This window comes from Oratosquilla oratoria, chromosome 26 (assembly GCF_046742065.1).
Source record: "Oratosquilla oratoria isolate Oo_2021 chromosome 26, ASM4674206v1, whole genome shotgun sequence".
Classification (NCBI taxonomy): domain Eukaryota; kingdom Metazoa; phylum Arthropoda; class Malacostraca; order Stomatopoda; family Squillidae; genus Oratosquilla; species Oratosquilla oratoria.
The window spans coordinates 52,164,143-52,174,142 of record NC_134802.1 but is presented as its reverse complement, the minus strand read 5'-3'; positions in this window follow the sequence as shown (position 1 = coordinate 52,174,142).

Here is a 10,000-nt window from a genome sequence, read left to right as displayed (position 1 = left end):
GCGATCACAACTTAGTTAGATTCAAACTCCTAATTTTTTTTAGAATAGATACTTGTGTTTCTAAAATACCCGATTTCAGTAAAGCTCAGTTCATAGGACTACGTCAGAAGCTTCAGCTTACAGATTGGGAGGTAAAATTAAACGAAAGACCTGTAGATCAGATGTGGGAAATATTTCAAAATACGCTCACTAAGATGATTCAAACTTACATTCCTTTTAAGGACAGACGTCCCCCAAATCAGTCTCGCCCAAAGTGGCTCGACAAAGAAACTGAAAAAAGTATTGCTAAAAAGAGACAGGCTTATAAGAAATATAAGTGCTCGGGTGCATCTAATGACTATGAAAGTTATGTATCAATACAGAGAGATTTAAAAAAGACAATAAGAAAAAGAAAACGACAATACGAAATGAATATCGCTGATAAATCCAAAGAGAATCCCAAAGAATTCTATAGTTACATTAAAGATAAAAAGGTTCTTAGGAATCACATTGGTCCACTATTATCTGCTGACGGTCAACTTGAATATTCAAATGAAAGAATGTGTAATATCTTAAACGATTATTTTAGCTCGGTATTCGTAGACGAAACACCTCAAAGTGAACTCCAAACTGAAACCTGTGAAAAGTCTAGGGTAAACTTACTCACTACGGTAAATATAACAAAAGAAAAAATTAAAAGGTGTATAGATAAACTCAAAGTTAATAAAACACCAGGGCCTGACGGTTGGCATCCAAGAATCTTAAAGGAAATGAAAAATGAGATTGTTGTTCCATTGGAAATTATTTTCAAGAAATCCATCATATCCGGAGATGTCCCAAGAGAATGGGAGCTAGCTAACGTTACTCCCATATTCAAAAAAGGTGACAAAAAGAAGCCAAATAATTATAGGCCTATAAGTTTGACTTCAATCGTAGGAAAAATAATGGAAACTATCATCAGAGATGCTATCGAACATCATTTAGAAAGTAACCGTTGGATAAATGATAGCCAGCATGGTTTCAGACGGAAACGTGATTGCGTGACTAACTTACTCGAATTCTACAACACAGTTATATCGAATTATGACAAAAGAAACAATATAGATTTAATATAGCTAGACTTTGCAAAAGCTTTTGATACCGTCCCACACGAAAGACTACTTACTAAATCAGTTTTACACGGTATAAGTGGTAACCAATTAAGTTGGACTAGTAATTGGTTGAATGGTCGAAAACAAAGAGTTGTTTTAAATGGAAAAACTTCTAGATGGGAAAATGTTACAAGTGGAGTTCCTCAGGGTTCCGTTCTTGGGCCACTTCTATTCATAGTATATATAAATGATATAGACCATGGACTAAAATCTACTGTTTCCAAATTTGCTGATGATACAAAACTGTGCGGAATGGCAAATGATCACTTAAACCAATTAGATATTCAAGAAGATTTAGATAAATTACAGCAGTGGTCTGAAAAGTGGCTAATGAAATTTAACACGAGTAAATGCAAGGTAAGGCACATAGGTAAAAACAACAATAAGTACGATTACAAGTTATTTGGAAATTCGTTAACAAAAGTGAATAGTGAAAAAGATCTCGGCGTAATTATCAGTAACGATCTCAAATCATCCAAGCAGTGTATTTCAGCCTCTGAAAAAGCAAATAAGATTCTAGGACTGATTGCGCGATCTTTTGATTTCAAAAGTCCATCACTCATTAACAAGCTATATAAATCGTTAGTTCGTCCACATTTGGAATATGCTGTTTCCGTATGGTCACCGAATCTCATTAAAGACATTGACAGACTGGAAAAAGTACAACGGCGAGCCACAAAACTGATTCCAAATATTAAAAATAAATCATACGAAAATCGACTAAAACATATAAATCTGTTTTCCCTAAAAAAGCGTAGACTCAGAGGTGACTTGATACAAGTCTTTAAGATTCTAAAGGGAATTGACAACATCAAAAGTGACCAAATTTTCACATTGAATAAGAATCAGACAAGAAACAATGGTCTCAAACTATCCGGAAATAGATTCAATTTGGAAGTAGGTAGAAACAACTTTGCCAACCGTGTAGTTAATGAATGGAATAAACTTCCTGCACAGGTAGTGCAATGTAGTTCAGTTCGAAGCTTTAAGACTCATTTAGATAAACATCTAAGCAAGATGCTGTAATGATTATGATTTATTTTATATTATTTGTTTTTGCTTTGTTATTACTTGTCGTTTGATTTTCATTTATTATTAGTTGTGTCAGTTTATTACTATTTACTGTTTACCTGTTGTTTACCTGTTGTTTGTTTGGTGCATACATTATCATAGTTTTTTTTTATTATTATTATTCTATTATTATGATTTTTTTTGCATCCGGCCTAGATATGGACCAAAAGGTCTCCTGTCGGCATGCTCCGCCTTTGTAATCCTTTGTCTCCAAATAAATAGATAAAAGTTATCGAGTCCTTGGCAATTTGCAAGTAATCTATAAATGTAGGTTATATTATGAAGAAAGCTGATAACATCTGCACTAGATACGTAAACATTAATGTCACTACGAGTAGCTACATATGAGCTGTACTACTATTTTGAGTAGTTATGAGTATCATCATTCATAGTTAGAATTCTGATTGTTACATCTATTGAAAATTGATATTAATAGGTACGTATGACACTTAACTGAGCAAAAACCTATTTTCAAAATGTAACACATTTATTTATGATTTATCAACAATAAGAGATACATATAATGTTACATTGTATTCATAATATCCAATAATATTCGAGTCTAATATGTAGCAATTTAAAATATAAAAGAACTGAATGATTTCAGTACAAACGAGCATGACAAAGTTAATGTACTAAGAAAAATATGATATCAAAGAGAAATTTCATAAAATTGTTGTACCAGATAATTATTGCAATCGCAAGACAAGCAAAAATCAAGTGAAAGAATGTAAGATGCTAAGCTCATGAACACCGTTCCCACTCAGGACAGGTCAAGAAAACAAGAGAATAAAATTCACTGAAGAAAAAAAAAAAAAAAAAAAATATATATATATATATATATATATATATATATATATATATATATATATATATATATATATATATATATTACTAGTGGTCAGGACAACATAAAAGAGAAACGGTAATATTATCATTCCTTCTTTCTACAAATATATAAATCTAAGCATCACAACTATCACCATCATAGCCTCTTCTCAAGGTACTATACAACGAAGAGGATATTAGTCAGAAGGTTCTCGGAAAGCTCTCACTGTCTGTGCACTCAGCGACATTTCTCTTTCTATATGATATTCAGCATGCAATGGAATATTCACGGAAACAGAGCCATATTTCACAGTACATTTACCTGCAATATCCTTGCATCCATTCTCATTTCATATATATCAACGTCTTATCACGCAAGATCTCTCCCACACGCATCCCCCCGGCTCAATGGTTCGGTAGTACCGGGCTGGACACCTGATTCAGCGATCAGAGTTTGAATTCACCCAGGGCTATAGCACTCCAACTTTGGTATGTAAGGAGTTCTGTGTGTGTGTGTGTGTGTGTGTGTGTGTGTGTGCGTGTGTGTGTGTGTGTGTGCGCGTGTATGTATGTGTGTGTGTGTGTGTGCTCAAAGACACATCATTATCCATATATTGAGCCATAAATGAGCCTTGAGCTCTCATCCGGGAGGGTAATAGCTATCGATCACTTGTCTAACACATCTTCAAAGGCTTTGATGAATTCCACCAACTCTAGAGATCCACACACCAACATTTAAAGATAAGTGAATATACAGAAGAATAAGTAATGAAATTAATAAATACATAACCAGGTAAAAAAAATATTAAGATTAGACATTCTTTGAAGGCATAAGATGAACTGAAAATCAAACCTTTTCCTCAAGCCCAGAACATTTTGATAAAATATTCGTCCGACGAAACGACCGTGAAGAAAACCCGCAGAGTTTAAGAAGTTTGAAAAATGAAAAGGTTGAGACGGTGCGAGATGTTCTCACTCGTACTTCCATTTTATACTCACAGATGGTAACCATGTTCCAGCTTCTCACGAGATTGAGTTGAACAGGATGTTTTGTGATTGAAATTGATTTATTGATTGGGTTTAAAGTCCCGAATTTACTCCAACCTCACCCTCTCAGAGACGGATAAATACATTTTCTTTTATTCTTTTTTATTTATTTTCTAAAGAAGGGAGTTGATGTAGTCTGCCTTTACTACGAACGCGCTTTTTTTGCCATCAGAATTCGATCTTCTTATGCCTTTACTTTACTGATGTATGAGGGGGAGTGGGTGGGGGATTGGGGGTGAGGGAGTATGTATGAGAAATTAATTGACCAAGCCCGAAGGGATTTTCCCCCGTCTTCTCCTTTTCTGCATGATGGGATGGAGAGGGAGGATCACCGAATTAATGAAGCGGCCTTGCTGTGGATGTGCTGTGTCTTGCGACATTGCATCTGACCCAGGGTAGTGGACGAGATGCAGGGATGACCCGTTATCCAGGAGGTGCCAAGATAAGGGGGAGGGAAGAGGGCAGAGGGGAGTGGAGTATGTAGGGGATGGAATGGGTAGGAGTGGTTTCTATGCATTTGTTTTTTGGCTACCTCCCGTTTAAGGGGGAAAAAGCCTTTGATATACGTATATATGTATGTAGGATTCGATCTACTACCTCACGCCTAAGTGGCGACCCTCTATACCGCTCGCCCAGCGAGTATTTCTTAGATGAGCTGCGAGGTAATACAACTAAAATAATACACAACAAAGTTGATATATACCGAAAGAAAAGGACCAAACATATTGCCTCTTGTTTCATATCATGACATTCATAAATGACATGGTTTGTGGATTTCGGTAGCCAGAGACATGACACAGGATATTTACTGAGAGTGCAATTCAATTAATATTTCGATATGTTTGGTCATCCCAATCATTACATCTAAGCATGGTTGAACAATTCTGAATAATTTTGCTCCCCCTCTATGGGAACATGGGTCAAATGTATATATATATATATATATATATATATATATATATATATGTATATATATATATATATGTGTGTGTGTGTGTGTGTGTGTGTGTGTGTGTGTGTGTGTGTGTGTGTGTGTGTGTGTGTGTAAAATAGACGATGCATAGTGTGACGGATATAGGGAGTGTGTAGGGGAATAGTTATGTGTGAATGATGTTTTGACGCAGCCTAAAGGGATTTCTCATAGTCTTCAATATTCTTGTATGAGTGGGCGGAGAAGAGGTCGCCGATTAAGTGAAGCGGCCTTGCTGTGGATGTACTGTGTCTTGCTGCATTGCTTCTGACCCAGGGCGATAGGTAAGATGCAGGGATGACCCGTCATACAGGAGGAGCCAAGAAGAGAGGGAAGGAAGGAAGAGTGGGGAATGGGAGTGGAGTGAGAGGGGATGAAATGGGTGGGAGTGGAATTATGCCTTTTGACTTTGGCTACCCCCCATATAAGAGGAAAAAAGTTGGTATATGTATTTATGTAATAGTGAAATAGATAAATAGGATTTTTTTTTTTGGCCGCCATTCCTCTGTACCAACATAGGTTATGTGTATAAATCTTTTTAACACGAAAAATGAAAAGCAATTTCTCTCAATAAACTCTTTTCTACTTTAATAGAAGATACCAGTGCTTCTGTTTGCAAATAAATCAAGAAATAGATTTACAGTTAGAATAAAAAAAAAGAAACATAGAAAACGTAAGATCGGGAATAAAAGATAAGACATAAAATAATTTCTAAGAAATGTTTACCGATAACGTCTTCCATTACGACGAAAAAATGAGTAACAATGATGTAGCGCCAATCACAATCGAGTAAAAATTAAAATGTTATAGGAACTTGTTTCTTATTTTTGTATAGTGGTATTATATATATATATATATATATATATATATATATATATATATATATATATATGTATGTATATATATATATATAAATATATATACATATATATGTATGTATGTATATATATATACATATATATATATGTGTATATATATATATATATATATATATTATATGTATGTATGTTTCATATTTTGGTATGTGTAATATGTACTGGTATTTCTGTGTCGATGCTCGCTGGCCGAGCGGGCTAGCGCTTTGTTATTTGTGGCGAAGGTCGAGGTGATGCTCGTTCGAACCCTGCCACAGGCGAATTGAACAAAGGGCATGGTTTATTAAATTCTACGCTACAAATCTTTTTGTAAGGGGTACAGTCATAACCTCCTAGTAGAGAGAGTTTGTGACATTAAACCAAATAAATCACCAATAATTTTTGTGTAATAATATTTGCACTGTAGTTATTTGTCAATCGTTTGTAAGTGATTATTCGCCCCCGATTCGAACCGCCACGTCAGCATAAATAATAGAATTAAAGCTTAACGATTATTTTTCTTTTATCGTCAACACTTCAACTGATTACAGTGTTTGGTTGGGTCCCTTTGGTATACTTTGTTATAAACCACTCTGTATTATCATAGGTCATTAACTGTGCATGTATTATAATTGTCCGTTGCATTGTGTTGTGTTTGTTGATTACAGTTTGTTAGTTGATTATACTTGTCTAGGGTCATGTCTTCTTTATGCAGATTTATCTTTCTTACCACTCAATCACCATTGTACTCCAACGAGGTGGGAAATTGGAAACCCCTAATTTTACGAGCCCTGTTAGTTGTGGCAATTTTTTTTTTTTTTTTTTTTTTTTTTTTTTTTTAAGGTTACTTTCCTGCTCAGCCAGAGTTATCATACACCGACAGGAGAAGCACTCAACGAATCCTGTGAATCGAACTCACGACTACATGTTCAGGAGTTCAACATGGTATCCACTACTGCTTATAATGTACCATACCTACATAAACGTTGTATCTTTCCCATGATTCTATCTCGTTATTCTACAAACACGAAGCAGGCCGACAGGAGACCTTTATATTAATATAGAATTTATTTGGGTTTCGACAAAATCATAGAACTAGTAATCCTGTAACTATAATATAGATGTATCTATTCACAATTTAGAATTTCATTTATATGCTGATCATTTATATATATGCATTACATGTAGAATTTTTATTCATGATTATTAGATAAACAATTTTCAAATAAGCACTTCATTTCGTAAACACATTATGAATACCCACGAAAACAGGAATATATTTCTTTCTAATCCTCGTAAACCTATCAACATTTATTCATTAATGGTTTTAGCTCCAAAGTTACATGATTTCATGATTTCAGAATGATATATGCATATCATGATATATCAGACAAATATAATATTTATGTAAGATAAATGTGTTAATATGCCATACAGAAACTTGAAAACCAATTTCAACAATTAAGAAATATATAATTTTTTACGTGAAAATTTCTATATAAACCGAATCAGAATAATCTTTAGAAATCTGAGAATTACACATTTCATATAATAACAAATAATCTCTATTAAGTTAATTTCTACAATATTTGAATTTTCCTTTATTGAAGGACCAACTGTATGCAAAATATGTACAATTAATGCGCAAGGATGCTTCCCTTTGTCGCTGTTATCGATGATGATGATGCTGATGGTGGTGATGATGATGATGATGATGATGATGATGATGATGATGATGATGATGATGATGATGATGATGATGATGATGATGATGATGATGATGATGATGATGATGATGATGATGATGATGATGATGACGATGACGATGACGATGACGATGACGATGACGATGATGATGGTGATGATGATGATGATGATGATGATGGTGATGATGATGATGATGGTGATGATGATGATGATGATGATGATGATGATGATGATGATGATGATGACGATGACGATGACGATGATGATGATGATGATGATGATGATGATGATGATGATAGCTTCACCAGCGTTGCTGTCCTCATTGTCTTCTGTGAGTAGTGACAATGTGGTATAGCTTCATGAAAGAATGTTTAGAAAGTTAGCGGATCTCAATGTACAATTAGGTTAAGTAATATATACTTGTTTTTAGCCTATATTTCTGTAATGTTAGAAAATTATGTAATAAAACTACGATAGATTTGAAACGCTTTTGGATTAATTAGTGTTTCCTTATTTGGGCAAATTCTTAATAGAGCAATTTCCCAATAGTATTGTATTTGTACATTCCTATCATACAATTTTATACAAACAATATTTGGTGATATATTCCTCAATTTCACAGATCCGCATGCATATGCTTATTCCTGATTACCAAATATAGACCATTTGTTGTTGTTGTTGTTGTCCCTGTTGTTGTTGTTGTTGTTGCTGTTGTTGTTGTTGTTGTTGTCCCTGTTGTTGTTGTTGGTGGTGGTGGTGGTGGTGGTGTGGTGGTGTGGTGGTGTGGTGGTGTGGTGGTGGTGATGGTGGTAGTGATGTGGTGATGTGATAGTGTTGGTGGTGCTGTGGACTGTAGTTCACCAGGGTTTCTATACTTGTAGGTAATCCAGTCGTGCATAGACAGTAAACATAAAGAGTTCAATTGCGATGTTATTTTGTTTGTTTATCTAATCGTTTAATCTGTTTTATATGATCTCATTTCATCTTATTCTTTACCTTACATTTTTCTATTTTCTTCTATCTATTCACCTGTCTATTTTCTTTTATTTTTCCTATTCATTTATATTTCTATCTATTTATTTATTTATTCATTTATTTATTCATTGTAAGGATAATACAACTCTCTTTCTATTTATCAAAATGCAATAATACAAAGACTTCTTTTGTCATCAAAAGAAGGACTATCTCCCAGTTTATTTCAATAAGTTGATCTCGAATATTCCAATGCTTTTGCTAAGATCAAAAAGACTTAAGAACATATATACCTACCAGTTGTAAAGGACTATTCCAATATTTTTGTTATGAGTGAATAAGATTCTTTTGAGAATGTACTCGTATTTAAGACGAAAATTACATGAAGTTTTATACACATTTAGAAAGTAGAGAAAAACATAAATTTAACCTAAATTTTTATATACAGGTACCTAAACATATGTACCAAACAGTTGTGAAGGACTGTCAATATTTTCGAGTAAATAAGATTCTTCTGAGAATATATATATAGTATAAAATTTATATGAATATATATATATATATATATATATATATATATATATATATATGTATATATATATATATATATATATATATATATATATACTTAGAAAGCAAACAAAACACATCGATATTGCCTCAATTATTTAGATTGTTTATAAAAACTTAATTTCATTAATATATATATGGTTCTGTGAAAAAAGAAAGAACACAATATTCTAAAAGAGAATAAATGAAGAAGGTCTAATACAAATCTATAATGACATCAAGATAAAATTTTGACTATGTAAATCCGTAAATTAATAAAATACACAAGTATCTCTTAAAAATAGAAAGACAAACGACAATAACAAAATAAAACACAAAATGTACAAAGAAAATTGCTTACAGATAAGCTCAGTATGTTATCGAAACGTGATTTTTATTGTATAGAGGAAACTGCAGAAAAAAAAATGAAAAGAATGGAGGCTGAAAATAAATGAAGTACACACTCCTGGGTGGAACCAATTAGAATAATGTTCGTGTTTGTAGTCAGTAACAGTAGTAAATCCAAGTGAATTGTATCACTAAAGTCATCCTCAGGCTTTGTTTGGATACTGGAGGTCACTACGGAACGCAACACGCGCCAGAAGCTTCCAACAGTAGCAACAACATTGTAAAGTTGAGGAAACGGCGTATCCAAGTTGTCGGAATACTGTGGTTCAAACAGGATGTAAGTTGTATCTGCTAAACAGTATATATGTTACAGTAAGAACACGTACCTAGGGATTACGCGTAATCCCTGAATGTTTCAGTGAATACGCGTAATCCCCGTTTCACTAACCTAACCTAACCTAACCTAACCTAACCTAACCTAACCTAACCTAACCTAAGGTTAGGTTAGGTTAGGTTAGGTTAGG